This window comes from Protopterus annectens, chromosome 3.part1, assembly GCF_019279795.1.
Source record: "Protopterus annectens isolate FY-2018-M chromosome 3.part1, PAN1.0, whole genome shotgun sequence".
Lineage (NCBI taxonomy): Eukaryota > Metazoa > Chordata > Ceratodontiformes > Protopteridae > Protopterus > Protopterus annectens.
In genome coordinates, this window is record NC_056732.1 from 501,783,593 (window position 1) to 501,809,004 (window position 25,412).

Consider the following 25,412-nt stretch of genomic DNA (forward strand, 5'->3'; position numbering starts at 1 on the left):
TGGACCACAACATTATGTCACATAAACTTTGCAAGGCATTCCTTCGAGGTATCTTTTTATTGAAACCTCCGATTAGAGACCCCCCACCACAGTGGGATCTAAATTTAATTTTAACATCCTTGATTCTTCCCCCGTTCGAACCTGCAGCTGCCTGTTCTTTGAAATTGCTTTCTTGGAAGGCACTTTTTCTGGTTGCCATTACATCTGCCAGAAGAGTATCTGAGCTTCATGCTCTCTGTGTTCGCCCTCCCTATCTAATATTCCACAAAGACAGGGTATCCCTAAGAACTAATCCGTCTTTCTTACCAAAGGTGGCATCACAAACTAACATAAATCAATCCATTGATCTTCCAGTATTTTTTCCAAATTATTCTGATAGAGCTGAACAAAAGTTACATTATCTCGATGTTCACCGCCAGCTCAGATATTATCTGGATAAGACAAAAATTTTTAGGAAATCTGATCAACTATTTCTATCCTATGCAGAGAACAGGAAAGGCCTTCCAGTTTCTAAGGTAACTTTATCTAGGTGGCTGTCTTCTGTGATCACTTACATTTATCAGCTCAGAGGCAAAGAGTTGGTTTCTAACCCAAAAGCTCATTCTACCAGAGCTCTAGCTACATCTACAGCTTTTCAAGCTAGACTTCCAATAGACACTATTTGTGCAGCAGCCACATGGGCCTCTCCTCATACCTTTGTTTCACATTACAAATTAGATTTGGTCTCCAGAGACAAAGCAAATTTTGGTTCCACCATTCTCAAGAGTCTGTTCCATTGAGCCACCCAGGATAGAGGTGCTAGGGACGCGGTCCCATCCAGCAAGAATGAAGGCGAGATTGACAACTTAACATTTAGAAGTTATGTACCTACCATAACGTTCCATGTTAGTTGTCTTCTCTCACCTTCTTTCTTGCGTCCCGCCCTCCATCCCCCTAGCCTGGTCAGACCGTGAAGATTATACATTTTCTTTTAAGAGGTTATTACCTTTTTTCTAGCTGTTCAACTCCTAGTGTCACTAGATTATGTTGATCCTTTCTAGAGGGTTATGATGTTATTTAGTATCCTTATTTTCTTCCTCCTCTTAAGTTGGAAGAAAATACTGCTATTTCTTTAGCTACCAAACGAGATCTGAGTAATCTCCGCCTTGCATCATGGGATATAGGGTTGCCTCGAGCTGGTAAAATTAGCTCTCGAGCTTAGCAAGTGCCAAGTCAGAGCCGAGGATCGGCTCCGAACCCCATCCAGCAAGAAAGAAGGCGAGAGAAGACAACTAACATGGAACGTTATGGTAGGTACATAACTTCTAATTTCGATGGTTCTGCCCTTTTTGGCAAAACGGTTTGCGAGAAAGATGGGAAGACGTTGTCTGTCGTCTGAGTCCGCTTCTCTGCTCCCCAGCGGTCCTTTTCGAAGAACCAAAAGGGTCAGAAGAAGATGTGGTTCCGGAAATCACAACATTCCCAACCTGCTCCGGACAACCAGTCCTTCCGTGGCAGAGGAGGACAGGGAGGACGCCGCCCTAGGGGCAGAGGGGCTCCGAGAAACTTTGGGTCCAGAGAACCTTTCTCAGAATGGCCCGCGCAGCAGCCCTGAAGTGTTGCCCGGATGCTCCACTCTGGAAGCAGTCGGGGGGGCGCTTCTCGGAGCACCTAGCGGCATGGGAGTCCATCACGACAGACCGCTGGGTGCTTCGCATTATATCCAGAGGGTACAAAATACCATTACTCCATGTCCCCAAATTCAAAAACCTCCCCGATGTACCACCCGATCAGAGGGAGGCCGCAGAAATTCAGCAGCTGCTAAGAAAAAGAGCCATCCAGCCCATCCCCCAAGACCAGCTCGGATTAGGGTTCTACTCCAGGTTCTTTTTGGTGCCAAAAAAGACGGGGGACTTGAGACTGATCCTAGACCTTTCCCTCTTGAACCTGTTAGTAACCAAGGAAAAATTCCGAATGGTCACTCTTCAATCTATTCTCCCCCTTCTAAGGGAGAACAATTGGATGTGCTCTATAGACCTCAAGGATGCATACTACCACATTCTAATGGACAGATGATCCAGGAGGTTCCTCCGCTTCAGGCTGGGAGCCAGTCACTACCAGTTCAGGGTCCTTCCCTTTGGCCTCACCACAGCCCCCAGGATGTTCACCAAGGTATTAGCAGTGATTGCGGCCCACCTGAGACTCCAGGGAATACAGGTCTTTCCGTACCTGGACGACTGGCTCCTGACCACCCCAACAAGGCATCTACTTTGCTCAGCCAGAGACTTCTTTCTCTGCCTAGCCCCACAGTTAGGCATCACCATCAATGCTAACAAATCCCTTCTGGCCCCAACACAAGTCATAGAATTCATAGGAGCCAGAATAGACACCAGAGAGCTACGAGCCTTTCTAACTTCCGAGAGAATCCGGAATTTGCAACTCCATGTGCGGGCTATCCTCCAATCAGTGACTGCACCAGCGGAATTGGTCCTGAGGGCACTAGGCTCCATGGCGGCAGTGATTACGCTCCTTCCATGCTCCCGTCTGAACATGCAGGTACTGCAATGGACACTTCTAGTGCAATGGTCTTTTCTTTCCCTTCCTCTTCACCACACCATTGCTATCAGCAAGGCTTGCAGGAAGGCTCTATTATGGTGGCTCCAAGCCTCAGACCTCCATACGGGCCATCCCTTCTGCACCTCTCCCCCTCTCGCAACGGTGACCACGGACACCTCCTGCCTCGGGTGGGGGGGGCATTATTCAGGCAGGACGGTTCAAGGCACGTGGAACGACACGGAGACCTCCCTGCATATCAACGTTCTGGAGATGAGAGCGGTGCTGTTCGCGTTGCAAGCACTTCAGGATCTCCTCCCCATAGGAACGATTGCAATTCAGTCGGACAACATGTCAGTTGTCTGGTGCATCAACAAACAGGGGGGAACCAGATCTTACCCTCTATGCCGCGAAGCCATGAGAGTGTGGGAATGGGCGATCTCCACCAACCGCTTTCTGATTGCAATGCACATTCTGGGACGGACCAACATCCTAGCAGACAAACTCAGTCGCACCCTTCTTACCTCGTACGAGTGGTCTCTCAATCCACTAGTAGCGAAGCAGATATTCGCAATATGGGGGCAACCCTGCTGCGATCTTTTTGCGTCTCCATCAAACACCAAATGCGGCACTTTCTTTGCTCTAATCTCCCCTCCAGGGGAAACTCCAAGAGACGCTCTGGTGCATGCTTGGCCACCCGGTCTACTTTATGCCTATCCTCCTCTACCCCTGATGCTACAACTCTTACAGAAAGCCTCGCGGTTTGGGAGCAGGATGATCCTCATTGCCCCATTCTGGCCACTGCAAATTTGGTTCCCTTACCTGTGGTCTCACCTTGTGAATCCTCCTTGGATTCTAGATCCCAGTCCGGATCTCATCTCCCATCCGTCGAACTTACAGACCCCAAACCTGGACAATCTGAAACTGACAGCTTGGTTACTCCAGTTCCACTCCTAGTTAGGACTCCTGGTATCTCTTCACCAGTCAAAGCCATCCTTGTGGCAGCGCATAAGCCCTCCACCAGGAAAGTGTACCGCAGTAAATGGAAACGTTTCTCCATCTGCGCGGAGCATCATGATCTAGATCCCTTTACGGCTCCTCTTCCGTCCATATTAGACTTCCTAACCGAACTCTTTCAGGAAGGCGCTAGTTGTTCAACTGTCAAAGTGCAATTGGCAGCCATATCACATCTAATGTGGGACATGATACAGGGCCTTTGATGTCGGCCAAATTGTGTAAAACCTTTCTCAAGGGCACCTTCTTACTTAGACCCCCTATAAAAGAAGCCGTACCACCATGGGATCTTTCACTAGTTCTTCAAGCCTTGACTGCTCCACCTTTTGAACCCGCTGCTTCAGTAGATCTCAAATTCTTGTCTTGGAAAACAGCATTCCTTGTAGCCATCACTTCAGCAAAAAGAGTTTCGGAGCTTCAAGCTCTTTCTGTGAAGCCTCCTTATTTGATCTTTCACCCAGAGAGAGTGTACTTCAGGATCAATCCTTCTTTTCTTCCCAAGATAGCATCAGAAACCAACATAAATCAATCCATAAATTTACCGGTTTTCTTCCCTAAATATCAGAATAAGGGAGAGTACCAGCTGCACTCATTAGATGTTCATAGGCAGCTTCGCTTTTATATTCATAGAACAGCTGGTCATAGACAATCCGACCAGCTGTTCGTTTCCTTTGCCAAATTTAATTTGGGGAAAGCAATTTCAAAAGTATCTCTATCACGCTGGATTTCTCAATGTATCCTATTGGCATATCAAGTCTCTGAGAGACCCGCACCGGAAGGAGTTCGTGCACATTCCACTCGTTCCATTTCTACTTCTGCGGCCTTCAAGTCTAGAGTTCCATTGGATGATATTTGTTCGGCAGCCACTTGGGCTTCATCTCATACCTTTATTAACCACTACAAACTAGACCTGATTTCTAGAGGGAGAGCATCCTTTGGCTCTGCGGTGCTTCGCAATATCCTTCCATGATGGCCACCCAAGGTGCAGGTAGCTGGGGACTCGGTCCCACAGGTTGCTGACAAATGAACTCCCTACTTCAGATTAAGAAGTTATGTACTCACCATAACGTTCCATCTGAGTAGGTAGCTTCATTTGTCTGCAACCATCCCCCCCTCCTTCCCCCTGGCCTTCTTCGGGTCTATTTTTAGTTGGATACCCATTTTTTGGGTATATATTGAGGGGCAAACTCGATCTGAGGTCATGGAGGGTTAGCAGGGGATTATGGGTGAGGGGAGGAGCTAGGAGCTCAGATCCATTAGCTTGAAACAAGTTGCCGGCTCGGATCCGATATCGGATCCAAGACCCACAGGTTGCAGACAAATGAAGCTACCTACTCAGATGGAACGTTATGGTGAGTACATAACGTCTTATTCAGGGTATTTCTCTTTCCGAGTCCTCTTTGAATGCTGCCACTGAAGAACCCCCTCGGAAACGGGTGTGTAAGAGGAAACATGTGGACTCCCCAGAGGGAGTCCCTCACGGAAAATACGGACTAAGATGATGGGAAAGGATCCCCACGGTCACCCCTTGACGATGTCTCATTTGGAGACATCCTGGAAATCTTAAAACAGAAGGGTGACTGGAAGTCCACCAATCCTTCCTCAGAAGAATCCGTATTCCTGCAGGCCTTCCGCTCTCGGCCCTCTACTTCTTGGGTGACCCCACCCTGCCGATGAGCTGGTCAAGCTCATCATGCAGCAGGAGTGGCAGAATCCTGACACCGTTGAGGCCATCCCCAGGAGTTCAGATAAAATATTTTCCCTTCCAGAGGATCAACCCCATTGGTCTACAGGTTTGCCAGTAGACGCTATGGTGGCGGCGGCAGCAACGAAAAAGGAAAGTCCCGCTGTTCACCTGTCCAACAGAGAGCGTCCTGGGCGGCGGACAGGTTAGGGAAGCGAGTCTTTGCATCAGCGACCTTTGCAGTCAGGTCTCTGAACTTTTTGGCACATTTTACGAGGCTCCTGAGAGATCTCATCACCAAACTCTATGAAACCCTCGTGGGGCAAGTTTCGAACAGGGCACGTGATAAAGTTGCTTCCCAACTTGCCACCCTCTAGTCAATATCCAATTCTCCATGAGGTTGCTGTCCCACACAACCGAAGGAGTGGCTAGAGATGCGGGTGCAGGCATAGTCCTTGATATGCCATGCCTGGATGCGCATTTGTGACCTCACGGACTCCTTCAAGTCTTCCTTTTTAAACGCCCTATCAAAACATCAGCTCTGTTCAGTGCTAAGGTCAAGGATACATTAGTCAGGTGCAAGCAGGATTGGAAGAGATTGTCTGCCATGGGCCTACGCTTTTCCAAACCTCAGCGATGTTCATCGTGTTACACTGCTGCAGTCATTACACTTGGGTTATCCTGCCGTCAGGCGGTTCCCCAGTTGGCCTGAGTTCCAAAGTCTTGGTCCAGCGTCAGTTGCTGTCGCCTCCTCCCTGACGTCAGTGCGACAGGGGAATATAAGATGCAGCCAACGCCATTTTCTTCAGTCTGTCTTGCCGCGCGGTGCCCGAAGCAGAAGCAGTTTGCAAGTGCCGGTCGGCCGACTCCTGAGATTTTCATTCCGAATCCAGAACCGAAGTCTTCTACAAAGATAAGTACCCCGTTGGGGAAACTTTTTCTTGCCTAAGACCGATGTCAGTAAAAGTTAATAACTGTATTTCTTGTGGGAAGCAAATATCTCATAAGGATTTCCACTCCTGTTGTATTCCATGCCTAGGCCCAGACCACAAAGTCACTGGTTGTCGGTTTTGTGCTAGGTTTAACAAGCGCACTATTAAACGTCGGTTTGATTTTGCCCGACATTATTTTGGGAGAAAATTCAATTACACCATGCCGTCGGAACTTCGGATGACCGGAATACATAAAAAAGAGCAAAGACAAGGACAGGCATCCGAGGCCCAAAACTGACGATGAGGCCTCTTCTAGGCCGGTCGCCGGTTCTCCAGTTTTCAGCGAGGCGCCTACGCGCAGCCCCTGATGACCGCTTCCACAGAACCACAGACCGCCTCCAACTCCCACGTGGAGCTGGCTGGGACTTCGGACACTCTAGGTTTTCAGCCTACTGAAACTAACCCTTCAGAGGGAACCGAAGTAGCTGAGCAATCCACAGCTTCAGAGGGTGGTTTTAGACCTACCCAGTTAACCATTAAACCCTCTACTAAGTCTAAGCCCTCCTTAAAAACAAACAAACAGATATAGCATTCTCCAGGACAGGCTTCCATGCCTAAGAAACAAATGCTCAAAAATGGCCGAAGACCTAATCACCCTGATCAGGGGGTCCCATCCCCTCCTGATAAAAGGCCCAGACAGGATGCAGACTATGAATCTTCCGACCAGGTGTCCATTTCTTCACATTCATCCTCAGACCTAGGATATTCTTTACCCCCTTATGAGAATTCTGATGCTGAGGAATCAATTCCATCAGCCTCTCCGCTTGAGGACTACTCCTTTGGGGAGACCTTACATTCCATGAGGGAGCATTTCCATTGGGAAGGCCAGGATTACTCAGAATCCAAGAAAAGGCTCAGAGACATCCTTTTATTGCCTCAACACCGACTCCTTGCTATTCCGCCAGTGTTAGATATTGTGGATGATGTGTACACTGAATCCAGCTTAAACCCTGACTCCTTACCTCCAGCCCCAGTTAAACTGGATAGATATTACACAGTCCCTGACTCTCACAAATTTCTGTATAAAAGCCCTGTTGCTGACCCTGAAACTATTTCTCAGGGATCCAAAGGGAATAAGGCCTCATCATCAAAAAACTCTGACAGAGATTCCAGAGCATTAGACAGATGGGGAAAGTATATACGTTTGCAACTTTAGCAATGAGAGCCTTAAATTGCCAGTTTTGCATGCTAAAATATCAGCAATTTTTGATGTCTCAGTTGAAACAAAAGATGCTTCCAGATTCAGATCCTCCTAATTTTAAAGAAATGCAGGATTTATTGCATGCAGCTGAACAAGTGGGAAAACATACTTTGCAATGTGGGTTTGATTCCTTAGAGGTCTCCTGTAGAGCAGCAGTTACAGTCTCTGTCATTAGAAGGCATGCTTGGTTAAAAGAACATAAGTTACCAGATCATGTTAAGGCAAAATTATTGGATGCACCTTTGCAGCGGGATGTGTTGTTTGGAGTTAAGACAGAGGAGGTATTATAGAAGATGGAGGATAAGGCAAAATCTATGCAAATGGTGAAGGATTTCTTGCAGGTTCAGTCTCCTCGTTTTAGCAGAAATTGGCCAACCAAGAATTGGTCCTTTCCAGTCACAGACAGACCTCAAAGGGGCAGATACAGATGTCCAAGAGGTAGAGGTCAAGCACAAGGTCCTTACAGGCCTCGACAATGGGGTACACCAGGCCAGAAAGAAGGGGAAGACAGGCCACAACCTTATAAAAAACAGCCTCGATGACTTCCCACTACAGCTGCCAAACAGCTCTCTCTTGGCAGCCCCCGTAGGAGGAAAACTTGCACTTTTCTATCACAGTTGGCATTGCATTACAAAAGACAAATGGGTTCTCAACATTGTATCTCAAAGTTACAGGTTAAACTTTCACACTCTGCCAAGGTTAAAAGGAATGCCAAATCTGCCACCAAATCAATGGGCATAGGCTCAAAAATAAATTACAGCACTCATGGACATGAGAGCTATTCAAAAGGTACCACCACAGGAGCAAGGACAAGGATTTTACTCGAGACTCTTTCTGGTTCCCAGAAAGGACAAAGCCTGGAGACCCATTCTGGATCTTTCTTCTCTAAACACTTACCTGGATGTTCCGAAATTCAAAATGTTGACACTACAGCAGCTTCTTCCCATGCTGGGCAAGAAAGCTTGGCTCGTGACTTTGGACCTCAAGGAGGCATACCTGCATGTCCCTATCAGACAAAACTGCAGAAGATACCTCAGATTTCTAGCTGGGTCAATGCACTATCAATTCTCTGCACTGCCCTTTGTCTTATCTACTGCGCCCGGGGGTCTTCACAAAGTGCCTGGCACCAGTAATTGCATTTTGCAGGCAAAAAGGAATTCAAATTTATCCATACCTGGACGACTGCCTGATTCAAGCAGAGAGCAAGGACATTCTTCTAAAGCATCTGGCGTTTGTAAAAAAGTTATTAAGTTGCCTGGGGTACACAGTAAACGAAAAGAAATCAAAACTAGTGCCCTCACAACAGATAGTATTCCTGGGTGCCAGCTTGAACACAATGGGCCAGATGGCTTATCTCACGCCAGACAAGCAAGGACAACTGACTCAATACTTTCAATTGATGGCAACAAAGACTCAACTCCCTGCAAGATAAATTCTGCAGGCCACGGGCTACATGGCATCTTGCATACTATTAATTCCATATGCCAGACTGCATATGAGGAAACTACAATGGTACCTAAAGAGTGTATGGTCTCAACACTGTCAAAGTTTGGAAACAGTTATACCACTTATTCCTTGCCTTCAACAGGAGTTTCGATGGTGGGCTCAAGCTTGTCACCTCAACAAGGGACAGCCTTTTATTCAACCCACAGCCAGGCAAATACTGAGAACAGATGCATTGGATTACGCCTGGGGAGCACACATGGCAGGAAAATGTATTCAGGATGAGTGGCCCACAGAGCAAAGGCATCTTCATATCAATCAAAAAGAAATGCTAGCTGTACAAAATGCACTTATAGCTTTCAAGGACCTGCTGCATCCAGGACAACTACTACTAAAGACAGACAACACCACAGTTATGTGGTACATAAACAAGCAAGGGGGCACACACTCCTACCCCCTCTACAGACAAGCCATGACCTTGTGGAACACAGCTCTAGACTACCAAGTTCATCTACAAGCACAATTCCTGCCAGGAGAGAAAAACACACTGGCAGACGACCTAAGCAGAAACATCATGGATCCCCACGAATGGAAATTGAATCCACAAATATTCACAATGATAACACAAAAATGGTGGAGCCCGGACATAGATCTGTTTGCATCCCCAATGAACTGCCAGCTACAGAAATTCTGCACAAGGAGTTACCATCCACAAGCATGGAAAGTTGATGCCCTCTCATTCAGCTGGAAAAACCTGCAAGTATACGCTTTCCCTCCTTTACCTCTCCTTCCAAAGGTACTCATAAAAGCCAGGCAAGAAGAGCCAAAGATAATCCTGATTGCACCAGACTGGCCACGCCAGCACTGGTACCCAATCTTAAAGAACTTAGCACAAGAACCACCCTGGATTTTGCCTCAAATCCCACATTTGCTGACACAGCACAACAATCAGATACGTCACAGCCATCTAAAGACCTTAAACCTAGCTGCATGGAAAATTCCTTAGTCAAGCAAGCAATGCCTCTCTCCAAAGCTGTTATGGATGTCATTCTGGAGGCCAGAGGGCCTAGCTCCAGGAAAGCCTACTCGGATAAATGGAAGAGATTCTGTGCCTGGAACCAGGCGCACAGCCTTGACCCTCTTGTCCCAAGCATTCCTCAGATACTTCAATATTTAACTGAGATGCTGGACAAAGGCCTCTCCTTCTCATCCATCAAGATCCACGCCTCAGCCATTTCTGCTTATTACAACACGGATCCACCAATTTTTTTCTAATCCTTTGCTCAAACAGTACCTCAGAGGGGCTAAAAACATAAGACCGCCCCGTAGAGCACCTACCCCAACTTGGGACCTCAACTTTGTTTTGGAAAAATTAACTTTACCTCCTTTTGAGCTAGCCAACACAGCAGAATTAAAATACATCTATTGGAAAACTGCTCTGCTACTGGCAATAACAGCACGAAGAGTTTCAGAATTACAGGCAGTAATGGCAGTGGAACCTTTCCTCATTTTCCACCAGGACAGGGTGTCTTTAAGAACTAACCCTACATTTATGCCAAAGGTGGTATCAAGTATGGCTCTAAACCAAACTATTCACTTGCCAACTTGTTATCCAAAACCACAGAACAAAGGGGAGAGACTACTACATTCTTTGGACATTCACAGGCAGTTACGCTTCTACTTGGACAAAACCAAAGCTTTCAGAAAATCTGAGCAATTATTGATAGCATATGTTGCAGGAGCACAGGGAAAAGCCATTTCAAAACAGACCATTTCAAAATGGATAGGGCATTGTATACATTTCTGCTATACTCACCATGGGAAACTTGTACTTAGCAGCATTAGATCTCACTTCAACTGCCTACCTCAGAGGAGTACCTACAAAGGATATTTTGGAAGCAGCAACATGGAGTTCTGTGCATACCTTCACCAAGCATTATCATTTGCCTTTATACTCCAAATCCAGAGCTGGCTTCGCCACTGCTGTGCTGCAGGGCCTTATAGCCACCCCTAATGCCTTATAGAACCAGCCTCCCTCAGCTTTGGGATTCCACCCAAGTGTAATGACTGCAGCAGTGTAACACGATGAACATAGTACAGTTTTGTACCTACCATAAATGTAGATGTTTGAATGTAAACACTGCTGCAGTCCAGGTTACCCTCCCTCCTTCCCCTCTTACTTTCTGGTACGTACCTAGGTCTTCTACCCTTTACTACCTATGTGGAGTATTTGCTGGTAACTGAAAATTATTATTTGCTTTTCTTTTTTTATACTTTACTAGCAATTTGAATTGCCTGCCTATTTGGGGGCACCTGACATCTGGGGCAAGAAAAACTGAAGAAAATGACGTTGGCTGCATCTTATATATCCCTGTCACACTGACGTCAGGGAGGAGGCGACAGCAACCGACGCCGGACCAAGACTTTGGAACTCAGGCCGACCGGGGAACTACCTGACGGCAGGATAACCCAAGTGTAATGACTGCAGCAATGTTTACACTCTAACATCTATATTTATGGTAAGTACAAAACTGTACTTTCCTTCTCCAGGAACCAGAGGAGTGGGAAGATGTGGCACAAGTCTCAAGGTCTTTTCCATGACGCACGTGGTGAGGACTCCCCCAGAGGCAGAGGCGTTTCCAATAATTTCGGGGCAGAGGGTGTCCCCAGAATCAGGACTCCAGAGATTCCTTCTCGGGAAGACCGTATCAGTGCTCCAGAAGTGCTGCCTGATTGCTTTCCTCTGGAAGCAGTCGGGGAGCATTTCTCTCTGCACCAAGCTGCCTGGCTCTCTGTTACAAACGATCAGTGGGTGCAAAGAATCCTTACCAGAGGCCATCACATTCCCCTAATATCTTATCCAAGACCTCCGAAATCCCTTCCCGATGTTCTACCCAGTCAAAGGGAGGCGACAGCTTCCGAGATACGAAAGCTATGTCAAAAATGAGTCATCCAACAGGTCCCACCAGACCAGTGCGGATCAGGGTTCTACTCAAGATTCTTTTTGGTACCAGAGAAGACAGGGGACTGGAGGCCCATTTCAGATCTCAGCCACCTAAACAAATCGGTAGTTCAGACAAATCAGTAGTTCAGACCAAGTTCCACATGGTCACGATTCGATCCATCCTTCCCTTTCTGCGGGAGGGTGTGTGGATGTGCTCGTTAGACCTCTGGGATGCGTATTACCACATCAAGATAAACAAGCGCTCCAGGAGTCTCCTTTGCTTCTGGCTGGGAGCCCGTCACTACCAATTCAGAGCCCTGCCACTTGGTCTCTCGACGGCCCCCAGAGTGTTCACGTAATGCCTAGCAGTGGTCACAGCTCATCTGAGACTTCAAGGATTCCAGGTGTTTCCATATCTAGACGATTGGCTCCTCTCCTCCCCCACCAAGCGCCTTCTGGTCAGGGCCCTCCGCTACACTTTAGTACTAGAGGAGTCACTGGGCATCACCATCCAGTGGGAAAAATCCAACCTTCGGCCCTCACAACAATTGGAATTCATAGGGGCAATATTCACCTCTCAGTCAAGTCTGTTCTCTTTTCCTCCTCACAGGCTTCAGAGGTTAAGGGCACAAGTTCAAGTGATACTCTGTCAAAGAAAGATGTCTGCAAGGGAAGTTCTCCAGGCTCTGTGGTCTATGGCTGCAATCCCAGTTGTTCCCCTAGCCAGATTACACATGAGACTCCTACAGTGGCTTCTTAAGTCCCAGTGGATATCCAGTCTTCACCCCCTGAGCTCACCGATCCTCATCACCAACACCTGCAAACAAGATCTCCTCTGGTGGATGAGTACAAATGAACATCTTTGGTGTCGCCCCTTCCAGGATCACCAACCCAATGCCACGGTGACTAAGGACGCTTCCCTGATGGAGGGGGGGGGGTAGTTCCAGGGAAAGTCAGTCCAGGACACGTAGTCCAGTATAGAGGTCAACTTGCATATCAGTGTCCTGGAGTTAAGAGCGGTGCTATTGGCGTTGCAAGCTTTCCACCCGCTCCTTCGTCCGGAACAATTGCTATCCAGTCAGACAACATGTCCGTTGTCTGGTACATAAACAAACCAGGAGGGACCAAATCCTACACCCTATGTTGCAAAGCCATGAGAATCTGGCAGTGGGTGATAGCTAACAAAAACAAAGCCCCCGTCGAGGCAGAGACAGTCCCAGTAAAGATAATCACGCACTGGCACAAATGAATATATAAAAGCTTTTTCTTTAATGAATACTTATAAAATCACATAAAATACTAGAGTGGTTGAGCGCTTTCATCTACAACCGTAGATTTCCTCAGAACCAATTGTACATACTGAACTTCTTAATTTATAATCAAACTTCACCAATCAAAACTTCACAATTAAATAATAAATTAAAAACACTTGTTAACAAATCAATCACCAAAATTTAAAGTGCACAGTGCTGAATTCCCTCTGTATGAAAATATTTAAATATAAAATCGATTGTATACATATAAATCTATACACATAACAATATGTCTTAAAAAATGTATAAAAATTACATCTATTTTTGAAACATTCATAACATTAATCTATTATGTTGTTCACACTACCAAACAAAATGTGTATTATGTAATAGTGCATACTAAGGGAGATTGATAACTGTTCTATTCCCTATTTCCCTAAATGTATAAAATATCAGTTAAATTACTATTATTGACCTGAACTTGATGTTACACTATTGTCTGTCTAACATGGGTTTTATCGAAATATTGTCGTTTAACCCTGGAAATTCCGAGGCATTCAACTTAATTTGCCAACGTGTCTCCTTTTCAAATAATTTCTTTATATTCCCTCCCCTAAGATTCATTTGAACCTGTTCCAATATACCAAACTCAAAGGACCTACATTCTTTGTTGGCATTACAATGTCTCCATAAAGCATTATTTGCATCTTGCCTTCTCATCCTATAACAGTGCTCGTAAATTCTGTTTTTCAAGCATCTAGTAGTCATTCCCACATAGTAACATGGACAGGTTTGACACTTGGCTAAATAAATGACATTTTTAGTTCTACAATTCCCCTTACAAAACGTGACAGTAGTTTTCTGTATATTATCCAGAGTCAAACTCCTGACCCCTGTGATGTATTGACACTGATTACATCTTCCACACTTTGTAGTACCACACTCTCTTTTTCCAACCATACCCATCATTTTGTTTAATCTACATTTTAAATTCAGTCCATTCCTATGTACAAATGTTGGTCTAGGACCTACTATATTGTATATATCCTCATCTGTTTTTAATATGTTCCAATTTTTTACAATTATGTCCTTGATTTTATTAACTTGTGGGGCATATTGTATAACACAAGCTCTCCTATATTCATGACTTGACACTTTGGTATTACTAATGCCCTGCTTACTTCCCAGAATGGGCTTATATTTTTTTCCCCATTCCTGTTTTACATAATTCACCACATCGAATACCATCCCTACAGGATATCCCATGTCCTTAAACATTGTAGCTATGTTATTCAACTCGACTATCACATCTTCGTAGCATGAAGTCATCCTAGCGGCTCTGATGCATTGTCCCTTGATAATGGTCTTTTTCTGATACTGGGGGTGACAACTATTATACTCTAGATAATCGTTACTGAATGTGTTCTTTCTGAATAAGTTAGATTTGAAAATGTTTCCCTCAATGGTGACCTTCGTGTCTAAATATAAAATGCTATTTTTGTTCATACTAAAGGTAAATCTTAAAAAAATAATTTCTGGTGTTTAAATATTCTATGAATTTTTGTAAAGAATTCACTCCACCCTTCCATATAATAAACACGTCATCCAAAAATCTCAGATAACATCTTATATGGGTGTTCCACTCAGAACCAAAAATATATTCTTCTTCCCAATTTAAAAGAAATAAGTTAGCAAACATGGGGGCACAAGCTGCCCCCATAGCTACACCCTTACTTTGCTTGTAATATTCTCCTTGAAACATGATAAAATTGTTCTTTAAAACCACTTCCATAAATACCATGAGGACACTTATTTTCTCCCATGTTAACTTACTGTATTTTTGCATACTTTCCTGAAATCTTGTAAGTCCCTCATCCTGGGGTATGCATGAAAATAGGTCGACAACATCAACCGTTACTAACAAGCAATCATCAGTGATGAGATTATTATTAAGTCTAGTAAGGAAATCCCACGAATCCTTCACAAGGTGAACAACCAATATGATAGAAAGTGTAAGAAATTAAAGCGTGATTTACTGCAGTATGAAAGGGGTGAGGCATACAGATTTGAAGTTAAGACAGACAGTGAAGAACGTTTAGGAAGTTATTATAATGATAAGAAAGTATATTATAATAAAGGTAGGCCTGTCTATAACAAAAATTCCAGTAGGGGAAATAAGGTAAATCATTTTTTAGAGGGAAACCAATCGAGGGATTATATACACAAAGGGGAGAAAAGACACGAAAATTGGTACCATCAAGAGAACAGAACTTGTTAATGTATAATTTAGGGACATCTAGGAAAAATGAGGAAGAAATTATCAAATATAATGATATACATTACAGATGGAAAGATTTTAATATCTACAACTATACCAGCTTGGAAGTTACTAAAGACATGTTTTTGCTACTTTCAAAAGGTATGAAATTCATACCAAACAACAAGGGTAATTTAGTGGATTTATGTGGTGGATTTCAAAAAATATCTAGGAAAGTTAAATTTGGCAATATTCTTCAAGGGCAAGGAGACATTGAGTAATGAACCTTTCAAAAAACCTAGTCACTTCACACCCCCACTGAATAATGTTTTGGCCATCTATGAAAGGATGGTTTTAAAAGAATTTTACGCTGGTTTTGAGAAAAATAATTATTATGTTTCAAATCTTACTAAAAATGAAATCCAAGTTTTGAAAGATTTACAAAATAATAATAAAATCAGAATAATGAAGCCAGATAAGGGTGGGGGTGTGGTTTATACTACACGGAAGAATATAACAATAAAATTACCAACATTTTACTTAATTCAGGGAACTATATAGTCACATATCTAAATGAAGTAAATATAGCTTATCATAAGATTGATTTAATTATGGAAGATTTATTAATAGAGAATAGAATTAATATGGACCTGTATAATTATGTGAAAAAAAGAGTACCCCATCATAGGTACTATAGTGGGTATACCCAAGGTCCATAAAAACATTCAGGAACCACCGTTTAGACCTATTATATCTGGAAGTAGTTCAAAAACTTTTGAAATAGGTAGAGTAGTAGATGGGTGGTTAAAAAGTACATATCTAAATATCCCACACATTGTGAAGGATTCGTGGGATTTCCTTACTAGACTTAATAATAATCTCATCACTGATGATTGCTTGTTAGTAACGGTTGATGTTGTCAACCTATTTTCATGCATACCCCAGGATGAGAGACTTACAAGATTTCAGGAAAGTATGCAAAAATACAGCAAGTTAGCATGGGAGAAAATAAGTGTCCTCATGGTATTTATGGAAGTGGTTTTAAAGAACAATTTTATCATGTTTCAAGGAGAATATTACAAGCAAAGTAAGGGTGTAACTATGGGGGCAGCTTGTGCCCCCATGTTTGCTAACTTATTTCTATTAAATTGGGAAGAAGAATATATTTTTGGTTCTGAGTGGAACACCCATATAAGATGTTATCTGAGATTTTTGGATGACGTGTTTATTATATGGAAGGGTGGAGTGGATTCTTTACAAAAATTCATAGAATATTTAAACACCAGAAATTATTTTTTAAGATTTACCTTTAGTATGAACAAAAATAGCATTTCATATTTAGACACGAAGGTCACCATTGAGGGAAACATTTTCAAATCTAACTTATTCAGAAAGAACACATTCAGTAACGATTATCTAGAGTATAATAGTTGTCACCCCCAGTATCAGAAAAAGACCATTATCAAGGGACAATGCATCAGAGCCGCTAGGATGACTTCATGCTACGAAGATGTGATAGTCGAGTTGAATAACATAGCTACAATGTTTAAGGACAGGGGATATCCTGTAGGGATGGTATTCGATGTGGTGAATTATGTAAAACAGGAGTGGGGAAAAAAATATTAGCCCATTCTGGGAAGTAAGCAGGGCATTAGTAATACCAAAGTGTCAAGTCATGAATATAGGAGATCTTGTGTTATACAATATGCCCCACAAGTTAATAAAATCAAGGACATAATTGTAAAAAATTGGAACATATTAAAAACAGATGAGGATATATACAATATAGTAGGTCCTAGACCAACATTTGTATATAGGAATGGACTGAATTTAAAATGTAGATTAAACAAAATGATGGGTATGGTTGGAAAAAGAGAGTGTGGTACTACAAAGTGTGGAAGATGTAATCAGTGTCAATACATCACAGGGGTCAGGAGTTTGACTCTGGATAAATATACAGAAAACTACTGTCACGTTTTGTAAGGGGAATTGTAGAACTAAAAATGTCATTTATTTAGCCAAGTGTCAAACCTGTCCATGTTACTATGTGGGAATGACTACTAGATGCTTGAGAAACAGAATTTACGAGCACTGTTATAGGATGAGAAGGCAAGATGCAAATAATGCTTTATGGAGACATTGTAATGCCAACAAAGAATGTAGGTCCTTTGAGTTTGGTATATTGGAACAGGTTCAAATGAATCTTAGGGGAGGGAATATAAAGAAGAAATTATTTGAAAAGGAGACACGTTGGCAAATTAAGTTGAATGCCTCGGAATTTCCAGGGTTAAATGACAATATTTCGATAAAACCCATGTTAGACAGACAATAGTGTAACATCAAGTTCAGGTCAAGAATAGTAATTTAACTGATATTATTTTATACATTTAGGGAAATAGGGAATAGAACAGTTATCAATCTCCCTTAGTATGCACTATTACATAATACACATTTTGTTTGGTAGTGTGAACAACATAATAGATTAATGTTATGAATGTTTCAAAAATAGATGTAATTTTTATACATTTTTTAAGACATTATGTGTATAGATTTATATGTATACAATCGATTTTATATTTAAATATTTTCATACAGAGGGAATTCAGCAGTGTGCACTTTAAATTTTGGTGATTGATTTGTTAACAAGTGTTTTTAATTTATTATTTAATTGTGAAGTTTTGATTGGTGAAGTTTGATTATAAATTAAGAAGTTCAGTATGTACAATTGGTTCTGAGGAAATCTACGGTTGTAGATGAAAGCGCTCAACCAGTCTAGTATTTTATGTGATTTTATAAGTATTCATTAAAGAAAAAGCTTTTATATATTCATTCGTGCCAGTGCATGATTATCTTTACTGGGACTGTCTCTGCCTCGACGGGGGCTTTGTTTTTGTTAATAGTCGGACAAACCAGTAACAGTTGTTTAGTTATCAGTGGGCGATAGCTGCCAACCGCTTTCTGATTGCAGCGCATATCCCGGGAGCTCCAAAGTGATTGCGGAGAGACTAAGCAGATGCATCCTCCATCCTCACGAGTGGTCTCTCAATCCGAGTGTGACAGCAGAAATCTTCAGCCATTGGGGCCAGCCATGCTGTGATCTTTCGCCTCCCTCTCAAAAACAAAACGCAGCAGCTACTTTGCCCTCTTTCCCCCTCACAGGGAGTCACTGAGAGATGTTTTGATTCATGTTTGGCCCGCGGGTATCCTTTATGCTTATCCTCAGATTCCCCTGATTCTTCTTTTTCTAAAGAAAGCTATTTGGTTGAGAAGCAAAGTGATCCTGATTGCCCTGTTCTGGCCTCAAGTGTGGTTTCCCTTCCTCCGACCTCATCTGTTACAACCTCCTTGGATCCTAGACACTCGTCAGGACCTCATATCTCGCCCACAAGGGCTGACTCCCCCGAATCTGTCCACTCTCAAGCTGACGGGTTGGTTTCTCCACTTCCGTTAGTTGCCAGGCAGGAAACCCTTTCTTCATCCGTCCGTGATATTATCCTGGCCTCACATAAACCATCCACCAGGAAACTTTACAGAAACAAATGGAAAAGATTCTGTATTTCGTCACATAATGAGAAGCTAGATCCGTGCTCTGCTTCTGTAGCTAGTATTCTTCATTATCTTGCTGAGCTGTTCGACAGTGGTGCATCAGCTTCCACCATTCGAGTCCATTTAGTAGCTGATTCCAACTTCCATAATGGGTCAGATGGAGTTCCACTTATTTCCACCCGACTTTGCTAGACCTTCCTCAAGGGAATATTCCACAACAGACCTCCCATCAGACAGCCGGTGGAGGCATGGAATCTCTCCCGGGTTCTCCAGTTTTTCGCTCTACCCCCTTTTGAGCCTGCAGCTACATGTGGTCTAAAATTTCTGTCATGGAAATCCTTATTTCTGGTGGCGGTCACTTCAGCCAGACGAATATCTGAGTTACAAGCCTTGTGTATCAAGAGCCCTTATCTGATCTTGCATAAGGACAGAGTATCACTTCGTACTAACCCATCCTTTCTTCCCAAGGTGGTTTCCGACTTTTCTATTAATCAATCCATTGAGCTCCCTGTATTCTTTCCAAATTATTCAAGCAAGGGAGAATACTGCCTACATTCATTGGATGTTCGCAGACAATTACGTGTCTACCTGGACAGAACTAAGTCCTTTCGCAAGTAGGACCAACTTTTCGTCCCCTTTGTTGGCCCTAGAATGGGAGGTGCACTATCGAAAGTTACCTTGTTGAAATGGCTCAGAGATTGCATTAGCTTTTCTTATTCACTTGCAAGTGAATCTAAGCCTGGTCAAATCAAAGCTCACTCAACTAGAGCTATTGCAGCATCGGTTGCCTTCCACTCTAGGGCCTCCATGGATGACATCTGTGCAGCTGCCATTTGGGCTAAACCCCATACCTTTATCAAGCATTACAAATTGGATCTGATCTCCAGGGGAAGAGTGGCCTTTGGTTCAATGGTTCTCAGGAATGTTCTTTCATAAGGGCCACCCAGGATGTCCTTCAAGGATGCATCTGCAGTCCTAACAAATGGGTTGTCCTGTCGTCAGGCAGCCCTTCGGTCGGCCGGATTCCAAAGTCTGGGTCTGGCTTCGGCTGGAGTCGCACTTCACCCAACGTCATAGCTGCAGTTATTCAGGTATAAAGGCATCAGCCGACGCCATTTTCCTCAGTCTTTCTTGCCGCGTGGCACCCGAAGCAGAAGCTGTTTGCAAGTGCCGGTCGGTCAGATCCAGAGATTACTACTACCGAATACTACTTCGAAGACTTCTAAAAAGCTAAGTACCCCGTTGGGGACTCTTTCTTGCCTCAGCCGATGTCAGAAAAAGTGAATAACTGTTTAACTTGTGGGAAACAAATACCTCATAAAGATTTCCACTCTTACTGCTTACCTTGTTTAGGCCCAGACCACGACGTAGCAGCTTGTTTAGCCTGTGCTTCTTTTAACCGACGGACGCTTAGACGTCGGTCGGAGTTTGCTGAGCAGTTTTTCAGTTCTGATTTTGCGTATATTATGCCGTCGGATCCTCTGACTACACAAATTGCCAAAAAACGCAAAGAAAAGGACCGACACTTGCGGTCCGCGGTTTCGGCCGAAACCGCGGTTAAGTAAACCGCGAGTGTCTTGGTTTCGGCCAAAACCGAGCAAACGGTCCTTGTTTCAGCCGAATCCATGCCTTCTACCGAGGCCTCTTCAAACCTGGTAGAATCGGCCTCTGAAATACAACCTGCTGCTGTGGTTTCACAGGAATTGTCGGACACTATCCCCTTGGATGTATCCACCCCTGCACGTGGAGCTGCTAGGCCTCCTGCAGCCATGTCCATTAAGGCTTTTGCCAGGGCTAAAGCAGCCAAAACTACTAAGTCGGTGCCTGTTAAGCCCCCCTCTCACAGGCCCAGTTCCAGTTCCCAAATGCTTTCTTTGGCAGAGGATCTCATCTCCTTAATAAGGGGATCCCAACCTCATCCAGACAGGGCCTCTCAGCCACCTCCAGAGAAGAGACCTAGAGCAGAGCCCCCTGAGCCAGTGTCCACGGATGATTCCTCGGATGATTCAGACATTACAGACCCTCCAGAGGCTCCTTATTCTCCCTACGAAGACTCTGATGCTGAAGAGTCGATCCCTTCTGCCTCTCCACCTGAAGAATTTTCCTTTGGGGAAACTTTACATGCCATGAGGGAACAATTTCAGTGGCAGGGCCAAGACTTTTCAGATTCCAGGAAAAGGCTTAGGACCTTTTTGCATTTACCACAACATAGGCCTTTAGCTATACCTCCAGTTCTTTCTGTTGTAGATGATGCATTTAATGATGCTTGTACTGCTCCTGATTCTTTACCTCCAGCCCCTGCTAAGCCCGATAGGTTCTACAGGGTCCCGGACACACACCACCATTTATACAAGGCTCCTTTTGCATATCCCGAGACTATCTCCCAGGGGCCTAAGGCAGTAGCATCTACCTCTGTTAAAAATCCCCTCCCCTCTGAAAGGGAATCCAGGTCCTTAGAGATGGGGTAAAAAAGTATACACCTCTGCTACTCTGTCAGCTAGGGCCTTGAACTGTCAGTTTCATATGATTCAATATCAGGAGTTTATGCTTGATCAGTTAACTAAAAAACTGTCCTCTGATGATTCTTTAGATAAGAAATATGTTCTGGAAATGGTGCATAACATTCAGCAAGTTAGTAACCATTCTTTAAAATGTGTCTATGATGCACTGGAGGCTTCCTTTAGATCAGCCATGACTGGCACAGTTATCAGAAGGCATGCATGGTTGAAAGAACAGGCCTTGCCAGACCATGTCAAATCAAAATTATTAGATGCTCCCATGGACAAGGTCAATTTATTTGGTTCTCCTGCTCAGCAGGTATTGAAGAAAATGGAAGAGAAGGCAAAATCTGTACAAACAGTGAAAGATTTCTTACAGGTGCAACCTCCAAGGTTTAGCAGGAACTGGCCCTCCAAAAATTGGTCCTTTCCAGACTCCTCTAAAACACAGAGAGGCAGGAATAGGCGTTCAAGAGGCAGAAATCAATCCAGTGGTGCCTACAGGGGACGCCAGTGGCAGGGCAACAACCAGCGAGGCACAGACACAGCCACTACCACTGCAACAGGACAATCACAGTGACTTGGCCCTGGCACCGCCTACCAGGGAACAGCTAGCAGCACCCTAAGGCGGAAAGCTAGCCTTATTTTCAAAGAACTGGCATTACATCACAAAGGACAAGTGGATTTTGCAAACTATAGACCAAGGTTACAGGTTTCATTTCCATACTCTACCAGGAAAAAGAGGAATGCCAAACCTACCACCAAATCAAAAGATAGAAGCTCTAAAACAAATAGCTCAACTAGAAAGAATGAGAGCTGTGGAAAAGGTACCATCTATGGAACAAGGAAAGGGATTTTACTCCAGACTCTTCCTGGTACCAGGACAAGAGAAAAAAATGGAGGCCTATTCTAGACCTGTCCGCTTTAAACACATTCCTCATTGTTCCAAAATTCAAAATGCTGACCCTACAGCAGCTTCTTCCCATGCTGGGCAAGGAGTCTTGGCTGGTAACTCTAGATCTCAAGGAGGCATACCTGCACGTCCCCATATGACCAAATTGCAGAAGATACCTCAGATTTCTTGCAGGATCAGAGCATTATCAATTCTCAGCATTGCCCTTTGGCTTATCTACTGCACCCAGAGTGTTCACGAAATGCCTGGCATCAGTAATCGCTCATTGCAGACTTCAGGGAATACAAATTTATCCCTACCTGGACGACTGCCTCATACAAGCGGGCAACAAAAACAAGCTAACAGAAGACTTACAAAGAGTCATTTACTTGCTGCAAGCCCTGGGATATACAGTCAATATAAAAAAGTCAAGGCTGATACCATCCCAAAGAATAACCTTTTTAGGTGCAGAGCTGGACACATCAAAGCAGATGGCATTCCTAACTGTGGAAAAACAAGAACAACTTCCTTTCTACTTCTTGGCATTAACAAAGCAGAACCATCTAACAGCAAGAAAAGTACTGCAAGCCCTGGGCTTCATGGCATCCTGCATAATTCTGGTCCCTCATGCCAGACTGCATATGAGAAAGCTACAGTGGTACCTGAAGAATTTATGGTCTCAACACAGACACAGCCTAGAAACCAAAATCCCACTAATTCCATGCCTGAAGCAAGAGTTCCTATGGTGGGCTCAGGCCTGTCAATCAAATGCAGGTTTGCCCTTCTACAGCATTCAACCAAGCCAAACCATCACAACGGACGCCTCAGACCTCGGTTGGGGGGCCCACATGCTGGACAAGTGCATACAAGGCCTATGGATGCAAGATCAACTGCACCTGCACATAAATCTAAAGGAAATGCTAGCAGTAAAATTGGCAATCCAGACATTCAGACCATTCCTCCAAGAAGGTCAGTTGATAAGGACAGACAACACCACAGTTATGTGGTACATCAACAAACAGGGAGGCAGACATTCATACCCTCTATGCCGGATGGCACTGGACCTATGGAATGTGGCTCTGAGCTACAACATTCAGCTACAGGCAATTTTTGTACTGGGAAAAGAGAACATTCTAGCAGACATATTAAGCAGAACTACCACGGATGCCCACGAATGGATGCTACACACGGACATCTTCAAAGCCATCACAAGAAACTGGGGACTTCCACAAATAGACTTATTTGCATCCCCACTCAATCACCAGCTCAAGAAATTCTGCACAAGAACGTACCACCCACTTGCTTGGAAGGTGGACTCCCTATCTTTCAGTTGGAACAACCTGACAGCATATGCATTCCCACCACTTCCTTTGATGCACAAGGTGCTATTGAAGATCAAAGAGGAACGCCCAAGGATCATTCTGATAGCTCCAGACTGGCCAAGACAACATTGGTACCCATTACTGAGGAGCATGTCTCGGGGACAAATGTGGACACTACCCCTGATCCCATTGCTGTTAACACAGAACAGCTACAACATACTGCATCCAAACCTGAGAACTCTGCAGCTGACTGCCTGGAACATTACATAAGAGCAACTAACCCAAATTTATCCTAAAGGGTTAAAGACATTATCCTTGAGGCTCGCAGACCTTCTACAAGAAAGAATTATGCAGCAAAATGGAAAAGATATCTCATTTGGAGTACTGCAAAGGGAAAAGATGTGTCACTGGTAAACAAAGCCAACATCCTGGAGTACTTGGCAGAGCTCTTCCATGCAGGCCTGTCCTATTCCTCCATCAAGATACACGCATCAGCTATTTCGGCAGAATACAGCTTGGATACCCCTGTCTTCTCTCACCCTCTGCTCAGGCAGTTTCTGAGAGGAATTAAAAATGTAAAGCCTCCTAGGAAACCACCATTGCCAGCATGGGACTTGAACTTTGTGCTAGAAAAATTGACACTTCCTCCTTTCGAACCAGCAGCAACAGCAGAATTACAATACTTATCCTGGAAGACTGCTTTCCTGCTAGCAATCACCTCAGCAAGAAGGGTTTCTGAACTACAGGCATTAATGGCAGTGCAACCCTTCCTGATCTTCCATCAAGACAGAGTGTCCATGAGAACAAATCCTACATTTATGCCTAAGGTGGTATCCAGAGTCTCTTTAAACCAGGCTATCCACCTACCTACATTCTTCCCAACCCACAGAACAGGGAGAAAGACTGTTGCATACCTTGGATGTGCATAGACAATTACGCTACTACCTGGACAGGACCAAGTGCAATAGAAAAACTGACCAGCTTCTGGTAGCATATGCAACAGGAAGGGAAGGAAAAGCAATTTCAAAACAGACAATCTCCAAGTGGATAGGAAATTGCATTAGATTTTGTTACTCCTTCCATGGAAAGAAAACTCCAGAGAACATCAGGCCTCACTCCACAAGGGCTACAGCCACTACTACAGCTTTCTTACGAGGGGTGGCTACCAAGGACATTATAGAGGCTGCTACTTGGACCTCCGTGCATACATTTGCCAAGCATTATAATTTACCTTTATACTCTAGATCCCGAGCAGGTTTTGCCACTGCTGTTTTGCAAGGGATCCTAACTACATCATAATCTCTCTTCTTTCCTCCTCCCCTAGTTTGGCTATGGTATTCTACCCATTTGTTAGGACTGCAGATGCATCCTTGAAGGACATAGTACAGTTTTGTACCTACCATAAATGTAGATGTCCGAGAGGAATGCATCTGCAGTCAGGATTACCCACCCGCCTTCCCCTCTGTGGTACTCCTAGGGTATTTGCCATCTTTCAGCTAGCTTGGGGGGGATCTATTATGGTGTATTTGTTTGTATATATGTACATACATGTTTATTTTATGTGTTTGCTGCTCTCTACTTTTTGGAAACATTGGCATTTATCCAAATTTAGCCATCCAAGAGGGCACCTGGCATCTGGGGCAAGAAACACTGAGGAAAATGGCGTCGGCTGATGCCTTTATACCCAAATAACTGCAGCTATGACGTCGGGTGAAGTGCGACTCCAGCCGAAGCCAGACCCAGACTTTGGAATCCGGCCGACCGAAGGGCTGCCTGACGACAGGACAACCCATTTGTTAGGACTGCAGATGCATTCCTCTCGGATATCTACATT

The 25,412-nt window shown here is 44.1% G+C and overlaps 1 protein-coding gene across 1 annotated transcript in view; it reads left to right on the forward strand.

The window, feature by feature from the left end:
- The window catches only part of PHF20L1 (PHD finger protein 20 like 1), a 2,880,694-nt gene that overhangs the window by 1,956,035 nt on the left and 899,247 nt on the right, over positions 1-25,412 (forward strand). The window lies entirely within an intron of this gene.